The sequence below is a fragment of the Mastigoproctus giganteus genome, chromosome 8, assembly GCF_048544385.1.
Source record: "Mastigoproctus giganteus isolate SK-2022 chromosome 8, ASM4854438v1, whole genome shotgun sequence".
Taxonomy (NCBI): domain Eukaryota; kingdom Metazoa; phylum Arthropoda; class Arachnida; order Uropygi; family Thelyphonidae; genus Mastigoproctus; species Mastigoproctus giganteus.
The window spans coordinates 95,901,973-95,913,564 of record NC_143582.1 but is presented as its reverse complement, the minus strand read 5'-3'; the positions used below and the strand labels follow the sequence as shown (position 1 = coordinate 95,913,564).

The window sequence follows — 11,592 nt, the reverse complement described above, 5'->3', positions numbered from 1 at the left end:
GAGAAGTTAGAAGACAGAGAGCCAGCTACTATCACCCTCAGTGAGCGATCAGAGAGAAAACTGGATAACCAATTACTAAAAACAGTCGGCAAACCATAAGATGGCAGCTTGTTTAGAAGACCTTTCTGCCAAACACGATCGAAAGCCTTTGAGATGTCAAGAGCAACTACTTGTGTTTCACCGAAACTTTCCATTGAATTAGTCCATAAATGGGTAACATAAGCCAGAACATCACCAGTGGATCGACACTGACGGAATCCATACTGGCGATCGTTGATCAGACGGAAGGTTTCTAGGTAGGTTAAGAGTTGGCAGTTAATTGATTTCTTCTTTACTTTAGAAAGAGTAGAAGTAATAGCAATGGGACGATAATTGGATGGGGAGAGATTTGTCATCCTTTTTAGGCTGGATATGAGCAAATTTCCAAGCGAAAGGAAAAACACCTTTGGAATAAGAAAGTGAAAAAAGGCGGCAAAGAATAGGAGTAAGTTCAGGAGCACAGGTTTTGAGAACAAGTTGAGAAATACCATCGGGACTTGGAGTTTTCTTAGCATCAAGATTCGTCAAAATCCTTTTGACGGAAGACCACAGTAGGCATTGAATGGAGCGTGTTGGGAATGGCGGGAGGTGTTTTACCAAGATCATTAATACATGAGTTGGAAGCAAAATGGGATGCTAGCAGGTCAGCTTTATCCTTGGCTGAAGTGACAACAGAACCATCTGGTTTGGACAGAGGTGGGAGCAGAGATGGGCAAAAGTTGCGGCCAATAGCTTTGGCAAGAGACCAGAATGCTCGGCTACCATTAGGGCAAGAAGCAAGTTTTCTATTCTTAGCCTGTTTAAACTCTAGTTTGGACTGATTAATAACTGCTTTACAATTGTTGCGAGCTTTGGTGTAGGCAGAAAATGAAACTGAAGAATTAGAAACAAGCCAATTACGATATGCAACATTCTTCTCTTGAACAGCCTTAGCACATTTATTGGAAAATCAAGGTTTAGATAAAGGACGAGATTTTAAAGTGGAATGTGGGATAAAGGATTCCATTTCTGCAAGAATAATTTCACTGACACGATCTGAGCAAACGTTGACATCAGAAGTTTTGAAACAGTAATCGGACCAAGGAAAAGAAGAAAAGAAATCTCGCAGGTCATCCCATTTTGCATTCTTGTAATGCCAAACAACACGAGGTTGGGAATAGCCATGAGATAAAGGCTCCATTGGAGAAGAGACAATCACCAAGTTGTGATCTGAGGTGCCTAAAGGACCTCTCACTTCGACCGTGTACTTAGAAGGGTTGTTTGTGAGAAAAACATCAAACGTGTTGGCTGTATGATTAGGATTGTCCGGTATTCTTGTAGGTAAATGAACAATCTGTGCAAGTTCATTAGTAATTGCAAAAGCCTCAGCATCTCGATCAGCTGGGTCGGTGTGATATTTGTCGGGATATTTGTCAGTTTCTGTATTGTGGTCAGTACAGAACTGCGAAGCCGCTGTAATTTCCAACATATCCCAGACGTTCTCAACTGGATTCAGCTCTAGAATTAGGCGGCCAGGGAGATGTTCAAAAATCATGGGAACGTTTCTTGAACCATTCAGATACAAATTTTTGGACTGTGGGTAGTTGCGTTGTCTTCTTGAAAGAATTCATTACAATCGGTAAAAACGAAGCATTGCAGGATGAAGTTGGTTCGATTCTACAGAAAGACATTCATTGGAGGTAACACGACTTTCTAACTGTATGAGCGGACCCAATCCATAGGCACACGACTATCAAATCCCAGATTCTTCAACTCCTGCCGCATAGTTGGGTGGTTTGATTTTGAATTGAATTTTTCAATCATTTTCTGCACGTGGTGGCAAAAGCAACCACTTGAGGTGGTTGCTTTTGCCACCACCGATGATTTCTCTTGTTTTCTCAATTATGGCTTCTGCTAAACGTGCTCCAACAATAACACCTTTCTGAAAATTGGAAAGATCATTTGGAAAATTGGAAAGTCTAGGAAAGCGAACAGTATTTATCTGATAACAAGGAGCTTAGTGATCATACCATGTGACAACTTACATTTGCACACCGTACTTTTATCTTTTTTCTTCCCCGTGAGTGTATTTGTGTGCTGCTGTAGTAAAGATTTCACTGAAGTGCATTTTGGATCATAACTGAAAATTTTTAAGGTTTCTTCCGAGATTGCTATTTGCATATCTCACGTTTAAAGTGCAGTGTGGTCATTTGGCTTGTCTTTTACACATTTCATGCACTCCGAATTATGAGTGGTCCATTATGGCAGGCATTTACCTGCTTATGCTGTATTTACAAGCTCTGTACGAAAAACAAAATCAGCCAGGACTATTTTTTGTATGTAGTAATGGGCATCTTTAATTCAGATGAAATTGCAAAGTTTTATAGTATCAGAAAATGTAAATCGTCAGCAGGCTGTATGTTTTTGATTTCAGACCAACCACTTAAATAAACCCTCGAACACCTCCCACCTAAATTATCCATCTCTACAAACTACTCTGAAATTGCAAATTTTTAATAATTTCGTGCAGCTCTCCTACATTATTATGGAATGGCTGCTAATCTCGGATAACATCAGCTGGCACATTCCAAGGCCTCAAAAGAAGAAAGTCCCTTCCCTCATTTCTAGTAATAACAGTCTAAAAAACTAAGTAAGACACTCTCCGAACGCATTACTTACACTAATTAATGAGATGGGAGGTAAAAGGATGCTTATTATCATGCGGCTAACGGACTGAGAAACAGTTCTAATTTCTCTCTCGCCTCTTCGCTTCTTTAATTAAAAATTAATAATGGTTCGCACTTAATTTAATTTACTGATTTGCTTTTCCGGTCCTATAATCATACTTGAACTGAGTGATAACCAAACTTAAAGAATTTAATGCCCCTTTATATATTCTCACTCTTGAGAAACCCTCGTGTGTGTATATGAGAAGAGGTGACACGCAGGGCTACACAATTTAAAGATTTCATTTCGTAATCCCTTATTGGCTTTAATTAGATAAGCAAATCTCGGTGTTAATGTGTCAGTTTAATATACCCACTTGCCTGAATTGCATTAACTTTAATGTACGTGTTATTTCTTTTGCAGTTGTTATTGAACTTTTGTTGTGATCATTCGTTTTTTCTGTTTAAACCTCAGATGCCTTTTGTTTAAAAATGCTGCGGTCAGGAAAAATATAACCTAGATAAAACTATAAATAAACATTTATTTCAAAATAAAATAAATACTATCTTCAAATTAAAAACTGTAAAAATAATTAATGTACGTGAAATCACTAATAGCCTTCTTCAGCCACGTTGCTTGTTGTTGTTGTTCACTTGTAAATATAGGTCAAAGATGCAGCAATGTGTCAACAAATTCCACGACTTCCCCACTTTGTGATACCAAAGATCTTACAACGTAAGAAGATCTTGGGTATTTCAAATTATTGATAAGTTAACCATACCCAATGCTGCAGAAAGTTTAAGGCCTTTTAATTATTGGAAGAATATGCGTGATGTTTGTATCAGGCCCGGTCTAGCAACATTTATAAAGGCTCGCATAAATTATGAATGTTATTTAAATGTTCAGTTAGCATCTCCTTTAAGTATTGGTATTACCATTATTTTTATATAGATTTATTGTTAACTTTGGAAGTCTAACCATTGACTTATAACCTGTATAAGTCAATGGTTAGGCTGCATCTTGAGTACTTCATGCACATGTGGAGGCCTCATTTTAGGAGGGATGTGATCTGTTGAAAAGGGTGCAGAAAAGAGCAAACAAGATTAGTCAAGGAAACTAGGAACTTGCCAATTTGAAACTAGGAGCTTGCCAAGAGAATTGATTCAAGTGACTGATTGAATTGATCGGTTTAAAAATTGAAAATGAGGGAGAATGGTTGCAAGAGAGATGTGTAGAAATTGGCTTCATTCATCGGGTGGTTGATTGTCAGAACAAAGCTCCACCTCGTATTGTAGAAGTGGGTAATTTGAATAAATTTAAGGAAGAATTAGACTGATTATTAGCGGATTGCTTTCTGGCATCATTTGCTACTATGAAACCAGACAGTTTCAAAACTAAAAAAAAAAACCTTCCTGATGACCGAAAGCTATAGCTGAAATAATCCATTCCGATTTCGGGCCTAGCTTTCGGTTATTTCTGACGTTTCAGTGAGATATGCCATTATGTCTTGGGTAGAATTTGATAGTTTCTAGAGTTAATGGAATTTTTTCCTCAATTCGTAACTCTGATTTCCATCCTGAAATTCATCTGAGGTGAAATAACTTGTTTGCAGGCACAATAAATGCTCTTTTGTTCAACCACTTCATTATAAGGTCTACCAAAAACAGCGGGCCACAGGTTTCTAATATTTCCCACCGAATTCGTTCATTTTTTTAATCAAAAGTATTATTACTGAATATTGGAGTAAACTCTAGTTTGATTCTCTTAATTTATGCATTAAAATGAATTATATTATTGCTGTTCTTTACTATTCCTTAACAGGTTTGCTTAGGTAAGTTTGGTCATTGTTTTGACTTGCACATTCTTGTGGAAAGTACAATTTTAATAAATGGATGATCAGTAAATAAATTGAACAGTTGGTGGTATCATTGAGCTGTTAGTATCAAAAAGATGTAATTTCAGTTAATTTCGGTGGTTTTTTCGTTTTTTAAACTCAGCCTGTTTTTTGCTAGACATTTGGAAGACGAGTGTAATTTTTCTGTTATTGCGGTGCTGTATTTATTTATCAACACACACAGGATCCTTAATCAAAAGTTACGGATGCATGTTCGCTGTGAAGTAATTATTTTGATAACTCAAATTTCAATGATTAATTTGTTGAATTATATTAAATATAAATATTTGTTTTCATATCTATATAAGCTTTCCTTACTTGTATCGTGTTGCTAGTACTGATACTAATTAGTGGAATACGTATACAAGTGCGTGCATTAATAAATATAAACAAACAAAAAAAATCTCCATTTTTGTGGAATATCCATTTCCTTTGGAATCTCAGAGATGATATACATTGTCGTTAATATCTAGATAAGAAATGGAATTGGACCAGATACGATGTTTGTGAGAAATGTTGGTTTACTCTGCCGTGTATTTATTGCCATATTTTTCCATTTAGTTTCATTTGCTTTATTTAATTTTTATTTGTAATGCATTTTTAAACACATAAAAATAAAAATTCAGCAGTTTGGCTCTTGCTGACTTACTTTTGAGGCTAAAGATAATTTGATACATTGTTTTAAAATTTTCGTCATGATATGATCATTTTAAAATACCAATTTATATTATTTGCATCTCTTATTTTTATAATCATTATAATTAGTTTTAAATAGATTTACATTCTGCATTAGGAAATTAGCTGATGAATATGTCTATTCAGTCCTGTTTTTGATAAGGTGATTCCACCAGTAACACAAAAACGTCTTTTCATATTTCTCGATTAGCTAAACAAGTTCGTAAAAAGACTCGATATTGTAGTTGGTTTACCAGTGAACAGACGCATTCAGTATTCATACAAAGTTTTTAGCTGAGGAACGGTTTTTAGCTGAGGTATTCTGTAGAGATTTTTGAGTTGAGGTTATTCTAAATGTTCTGGTGGTTTCTGGTCGAGGAAAATACATTTTATTTTTGCAACACGACTTTTCGAAAAGGACGGCTCTGAATCCTTGTCGAAATTTGCTATTGAAGGAGGCGTAGAGAATGGGATTAATACAGCTGTTCGAGGCTCCTAACCACTGAGCAACAGGAGCCGCAACTTCAATAAGCATCTCTTCTAGACTACCTTCTTCATACGGTTCACCAATTTTGATACGGGCAAATATAACGTACAATGGCAACCAAGACAGCGCAAACACTACTATGACAACTAACAGCATCTTAGCAACTTTGATCTTTGAACGTTGAATCATCCGTTCCACATCACGTTCTTGGGCTTCTCCGGGTAATTTCCGCTTCCATACCTTGAGCCATATAAAGATGTAGCAGAGGGTGATGATTAAAAGCGGAAGCAGATAGCAAAGGATCAGATTTGCTACGACGAAATAGATGACACCAATGTTATCAGTAGGCCACACCTCACGACACACCTGCAAAGTGGTATCCCCTTCGCGAAACATCGGGGTAAGCTGAAAATATAGAATCCATGGAAGGGTGATGGTGAGACTGAAGATCCAGATGATGACGATTAGGATACGACATCCTCGGCATGATATCTGCCATTTCATAGGATAGCAAATGGCGAAGAATCTAGATTAACAGAAAGAAAAGTTATTAACTGCATCATACAAGAAGTAATTAAACTTAGCATTAATACAATAGATACTTTGTTATATACAAATGTAATTTAATGTGTATTTGCTGATTTTAAAGACTCTCTGGTAGCACAATGATTGCTGTCCTACATCTTGTGGAAAAGGCCTAGTTTTGAATCTGATCAAGACGGGAGGAACTTTTGCGGGCTTTTTAATCAGTAATTTTAGATCGTTCGTCTCCAAAAAAATAGGCATACCAACTATAGAATACATGCAAAATATGTAATAATATACAGGAAATTAATATATAATTTAGTTTGCTTTCGTGCGCAAAAAAAGAACAAAAATAAAACAGACTACTTTACTTTAAGTACTGCGTTACAGTTTTTCATCGTCAGAATGACTATGAAATTAGTTTTATATATTATAAAGGATTTGGTATTTTGAAAAATACCAAATTCCTTTGCAGTATGATGTTCTTTAATAAAAGTGTTCTAAAGTGCCTTATACAATGGGATTTTGGCTGTGAAATCTTGAAGGCGCACTGCTTGGCACTGATCGTTAACGACTCTCAATTTTTACGTCGTGTGCAATTTTGACATCATGCCCTCTGTCTCTTCGTCCATGTGTTATGGAAATCAGAAACAACAGTGGTTCAAGAATCGATCCTTGGGGAACCCCACTTTTGACGTTACACCAATCTGAAAATTATCCATTAATCACAACCCTCTGCCTTTTACCCTGCAGTCACCCTGCGATCCATCTTAGAACCTTTCTAGTAATCCCAGCACATTCGAGCTTAAACAGTGACCTCTCACGGGGGACAGCCAAATTACTTGCCAAAATCCAAATAAAGTATGTTGAAATTGTTCCCTAGATTTACTTCACGGGTAACTCTGTCAAAATAGTCTTCCAGGTTTGTGTTGTTTTTTATAACTTATGACGTAAACATTCTTAGGCAAGTTTAATTTTTTTTTTAATTTCAAAACTCTTCCATGTCGTGCCTGGTAAAATTCCTTAGAAAAATACCAAATGCCTTTGCGGTATGATATTTTTTAATAAAAGGGTTCTAAAGTGTGGGTTTCATTTCCGTCCCCAGATCTGATCGATTTAATTTTTTGGTGACGTTACGAATTTTTGAGCTGATTTTTAAGCAGCGACCGAGTTATTCGGTCTGGAGCGTTTCTTATCTTGGAAACTCGGGTTTTTCTTCTTTCAGACAGGAAAATTGACTGTATAGTGCTTGGAAAAATCGACCAAAATCTACGCACTCACGTAAGGTAATGCTATCTAGACTGCTGATTAATAAATAAAAATAATCCAATACTGTAAAAGATTTTTGTAACACCGTCATGACCTTACCTGTCAACTGAAATTGCCACTAGTGTGTTTACAGATGCACACACGGATACACCTTGCAAATAGGTCACTGCTTTGCACACAAAGAGGCCCATAATCCACGCTGTAAAAGGAAAATAAAAATCAACGTTATTATGATTTCATAAATGTGAAATAAGCAAGCCAATATTTTTATTTTAGTAGAGTTTAAGACTATTCGAACTACACCGATCATTCTTACTTTTGTACTTCGAACGATTTTTCTACAGACAATTTTTTAACCTGTGAAAAACGTTCTGGCTAAAGAAAAATATTCAGAGATATTAATTTGAGAAAAATACCTTCTTCGCTTTGAAAATAAGTATTTTATGATGCGTCATTAGCATCTGAAAAGAATATTAATTGTTTTACAGATCAAATGCCTTAAAAAATTGCGTATAAATGTTTCCCTGCTCTGTATTGGCAACGAATCTCGAGAAGGACAAATAAAAAAGGATATATTTTTTAAATGATGGAAAATCAGGGTTTAATGCAACACTTTTTTTAACGCACATTTCGTCCATTATTTATCAGCTTCATTAAAAGTTTTTCTAATCAAATAGTTTCGTACCGTTTGCTAATTACAAATGAATTTTTTCCGAGAATTGCAAGCGTTATAAATGCTTACAGTGTTCATGTTTACATATGTGCCTGCAGTTATCCGATTAATCAATTTTACCACCCCTTAAGGTTGTAGTTGTAACAAAAACAAATCGGGCCCATTTTTATTCTTTACTCGATCGATACTTATCCCATTAAAGTAATGCAGAACGGTTAACTTAAGTGAATTCTTCCAGTGGTTTCCCGTGAAAGGGCTTTTATTTTTCGTTTATTGTAAACTTCAGCTTATCGGATATCTCGATATTTCTAGACAGATGTAAATTAACCTGATAGAATAAATTATCTGATTCGCCCAACTTGACGTTTTGTAATCTTGTGTCGATCTTCTGGTATGGTTGGGTGGAAATGAAACGGTTGAGCTGTCAATTATCTGATAGCTTTCACCTCGCACAGTAACCATTTGATCCTTTGTTGATATTGGCTGAGTGGTGAGAAATACGTAGCAGGAGTTTCAACTAACTCTTTTTCTTGAAAGGAAAAAAAACAGGAAGGAATTAAAACACACAAAAAAAGAAATCGCAGGCATGAAGGAAAGAGAGAGCGTAGGGTACAAAAAATGCTCCTCGTTTGAAATGCGGTTGAATTCCATAAAGGGGTTTGAATTACGCGATCTCTTGCAAGACAGCATGGGTTTAAACTTGTCTGTGGTGAATGAGCTAAATTGTCTTTATCACACACCATGCAGTCATTATGCAAAATAGGAGCGATGGACGATGTTACAGGGAGTAGCTTCGTATTTCTCAAAGAGATAGCTGATTTGGGACTGCTTGTAGGCACAGTTGTTGGATGCAGAGATTTCCCCGACCAAGATCAATTAATTGGAATGTTCAATGCCTTCATTCACAAGTGTATAATGTTTCGAAAACCGAGGAGTAAAACACAGTTCGAAAAATGCTACAGGATCAATATGTGCAGATAAAATTGCATTCTTAATGTATCGAGACTGAATCCACGTAAAGTAATGTATTGTACCTACAGAGATGGCGGTTAATCCCTAAAATAGGCATCTTCAGCACGTACACGCATATTCTATCGTTCCTTTCGGATAGCCTTCGCGGCTATTCCTGGCAATTCCAGCTTCTTATTCAGCAACCCGACCTTAGAATACACACGGTACACAGACATAATATATTGAAACCTCATGACCTTCACTATCTCAACCCAAATGAACTCTGGAAGCGCTGAAAGCAACTCACAAACTCAATTGTCGGAATCACTAAAAGCTGCTCCATTGCAGTTTGTTTGTTCGTTTGCAGATCTTCAAATCTTTTGAAGGTTCTTTTTTTTTAAATTTAGGGAACAGAAAAAAGTCACAGGGGACATATCTTGTGAGTATGGAGACTGCTTCACTTGTGGAAAACTTTTCTAAGCTAAACAACTAACAAGCTGAGCAGAGTGGGCACGTGCACAGCATTATTCCTAAATCTTTATTTCAATGGGCTCCATAAGAAGTGTCTACAGAATGTCTAATGTCTATTTCTTGTGGAATGGTAGGCATTTTCAAATATGCCTACCTTTCCATAAGGGTTAATCTTTGATCATTTTAGAATCTTGAGTTTCTAGATTCTACATCACAGAATGTATAAGTTTTTTTGTTTTCTTGTTTTCTTGCATCATTTGCCACCACTACTTACTACTACTAAAACAATCGAGATTTAATAGTACTACATTGCAATACTATAGCAATGCAGTACTGTTAAATAATAGCAATAATCTCAGAATAATGTACCACCTGGGTAGTATCAAACTGAAAGTAGACTATAAAAAGATCTAGGGGTTAGCCGACATGAAATTCTCTGAGCAGAAACAAGCTGCTAGACCAGCCCATGGGGTTCTTGCATATCAGTGATATGCAAGAACTTGTCAGCAAGGACAAAGAGTTTATCTGATTGTATAAGACATTACTTGGACCACATTGTGAATACCGTATATAGGTTTGGAAACCTCATTTTAGTAAGGGTATAGAGAAGAATAGCAAGATTATTTGAGGACACAGATGGATATTCTTTCCAAGAAAGACTGGGGTTCTGTAAATTGCATTTTATAGAAAGTAGGAATCTGCACTGTGGCTTAATTGAAGTATATAAGGCTTTAAATGGGTTAAGTAAATTAAATGCTGATGCCATCTTTTTCCTTTCTGAGACGAGACGCATAAGGCGGCGTGAACTTTAATTGGAAAAGGATGCTTGCAGAATAGATGTTTAGAAATTCATATTCATCCAAAGAGTAATCAGTTGTTGGAATAAACTCCTGACTCATATTGTGGGGGGCTCAATCCATTCAAGGCCTTAAACACCTCAACCAGGTGTTTAAGGCCTTGAAGGGATTGAGTAAACTGAATGTTAATGGCTTTCGTCCTCTTGCTGAGACTACACACACACACACATGAGGGGGAGGGCCATAAACTGAAGTTGAGGACGGATGGTTGCAGGATAGATGTGCGGAAGTTTGCTTTCAGCTAGCGGGTGGTTTATTGTTGGAACAAACTTCTTTGTTGTAGAACTGGATGGTTTGAATATTGCTGCTGCTGTTACTACTACTACTAAAGAATATTTCATTATGTGTATTTCTAAAGGTTACTGATACCTGAATTGGAATTGCACTTGAGTTTTTAAGATGAACATAAAGGTAACCCAGATTGTAAGGTGTTGCTATATTGTTGTTTGTAAATTGCCTGTGTTCTTAGGTGAGCTGGTCACTCGAAACACTGGGAATTTCTTCCCGAGACTAGCCAACTGTGTTTGTAAAGTACTTAGTAAGTTTTCGTTGTCATTAACGCGAAGAGAGAAAGTCAGACTTGTGAATGAGATAAAAATAATCGATGAAAAGCCACTGAAAGGATGCTACTGAGAAGTTTTTATAAGTCAGTAATACAATAAAACCTCGATTAAACCGATTCTATAGGACTAAGGCCTGTCCGCTAAATCCGAACCTCCGTTAAACTCGAAAGAAATACAGTACCTATATACACCGATGAGCCAAAACATTATGACCAGCTACCTACCTACCTGATATGATGTTGGTCTTCCACGTTCAGCCAAAACAGCTCTTACCCGGCGAGGCATCGACGCTACAAGATTTCTAAATGTGTCTTGTGGTATCTGGCACCAACACGTAACCAGAAGGTCCTTTAACTCCTGTAAGGTTGAGACGCCGCAGATCGGAGTTGCTGTTCCAACACAAACCACAGATGCTCAATGGAATTGATGTCTGGAGAATTTGGAGGCCAGAGCAATACCTGGAAGTCTTTATGTTCCGCGAACCGGTCTCGAACAGTCTGGGCGGTCTGGCATGGCGCATTATCCTGCTGAAAGACGGCACC

At 36.9% G+C, this 11,592-nt stretch overlaps 1 pseudogene; it reads right to left on the bottom strand.

Moving 5' to 3' along the window:
• Positions 1 to 5,531: 5,531 nt before the first annotated feature.
• LOC150081726 (neuropeptide SIFamide receptor pseudogene) overlaps positions 5,532 to 11,592 on the bottom strand; it is a 70,429-nt pseudogene continuing 64,368 nt past the window's right edge.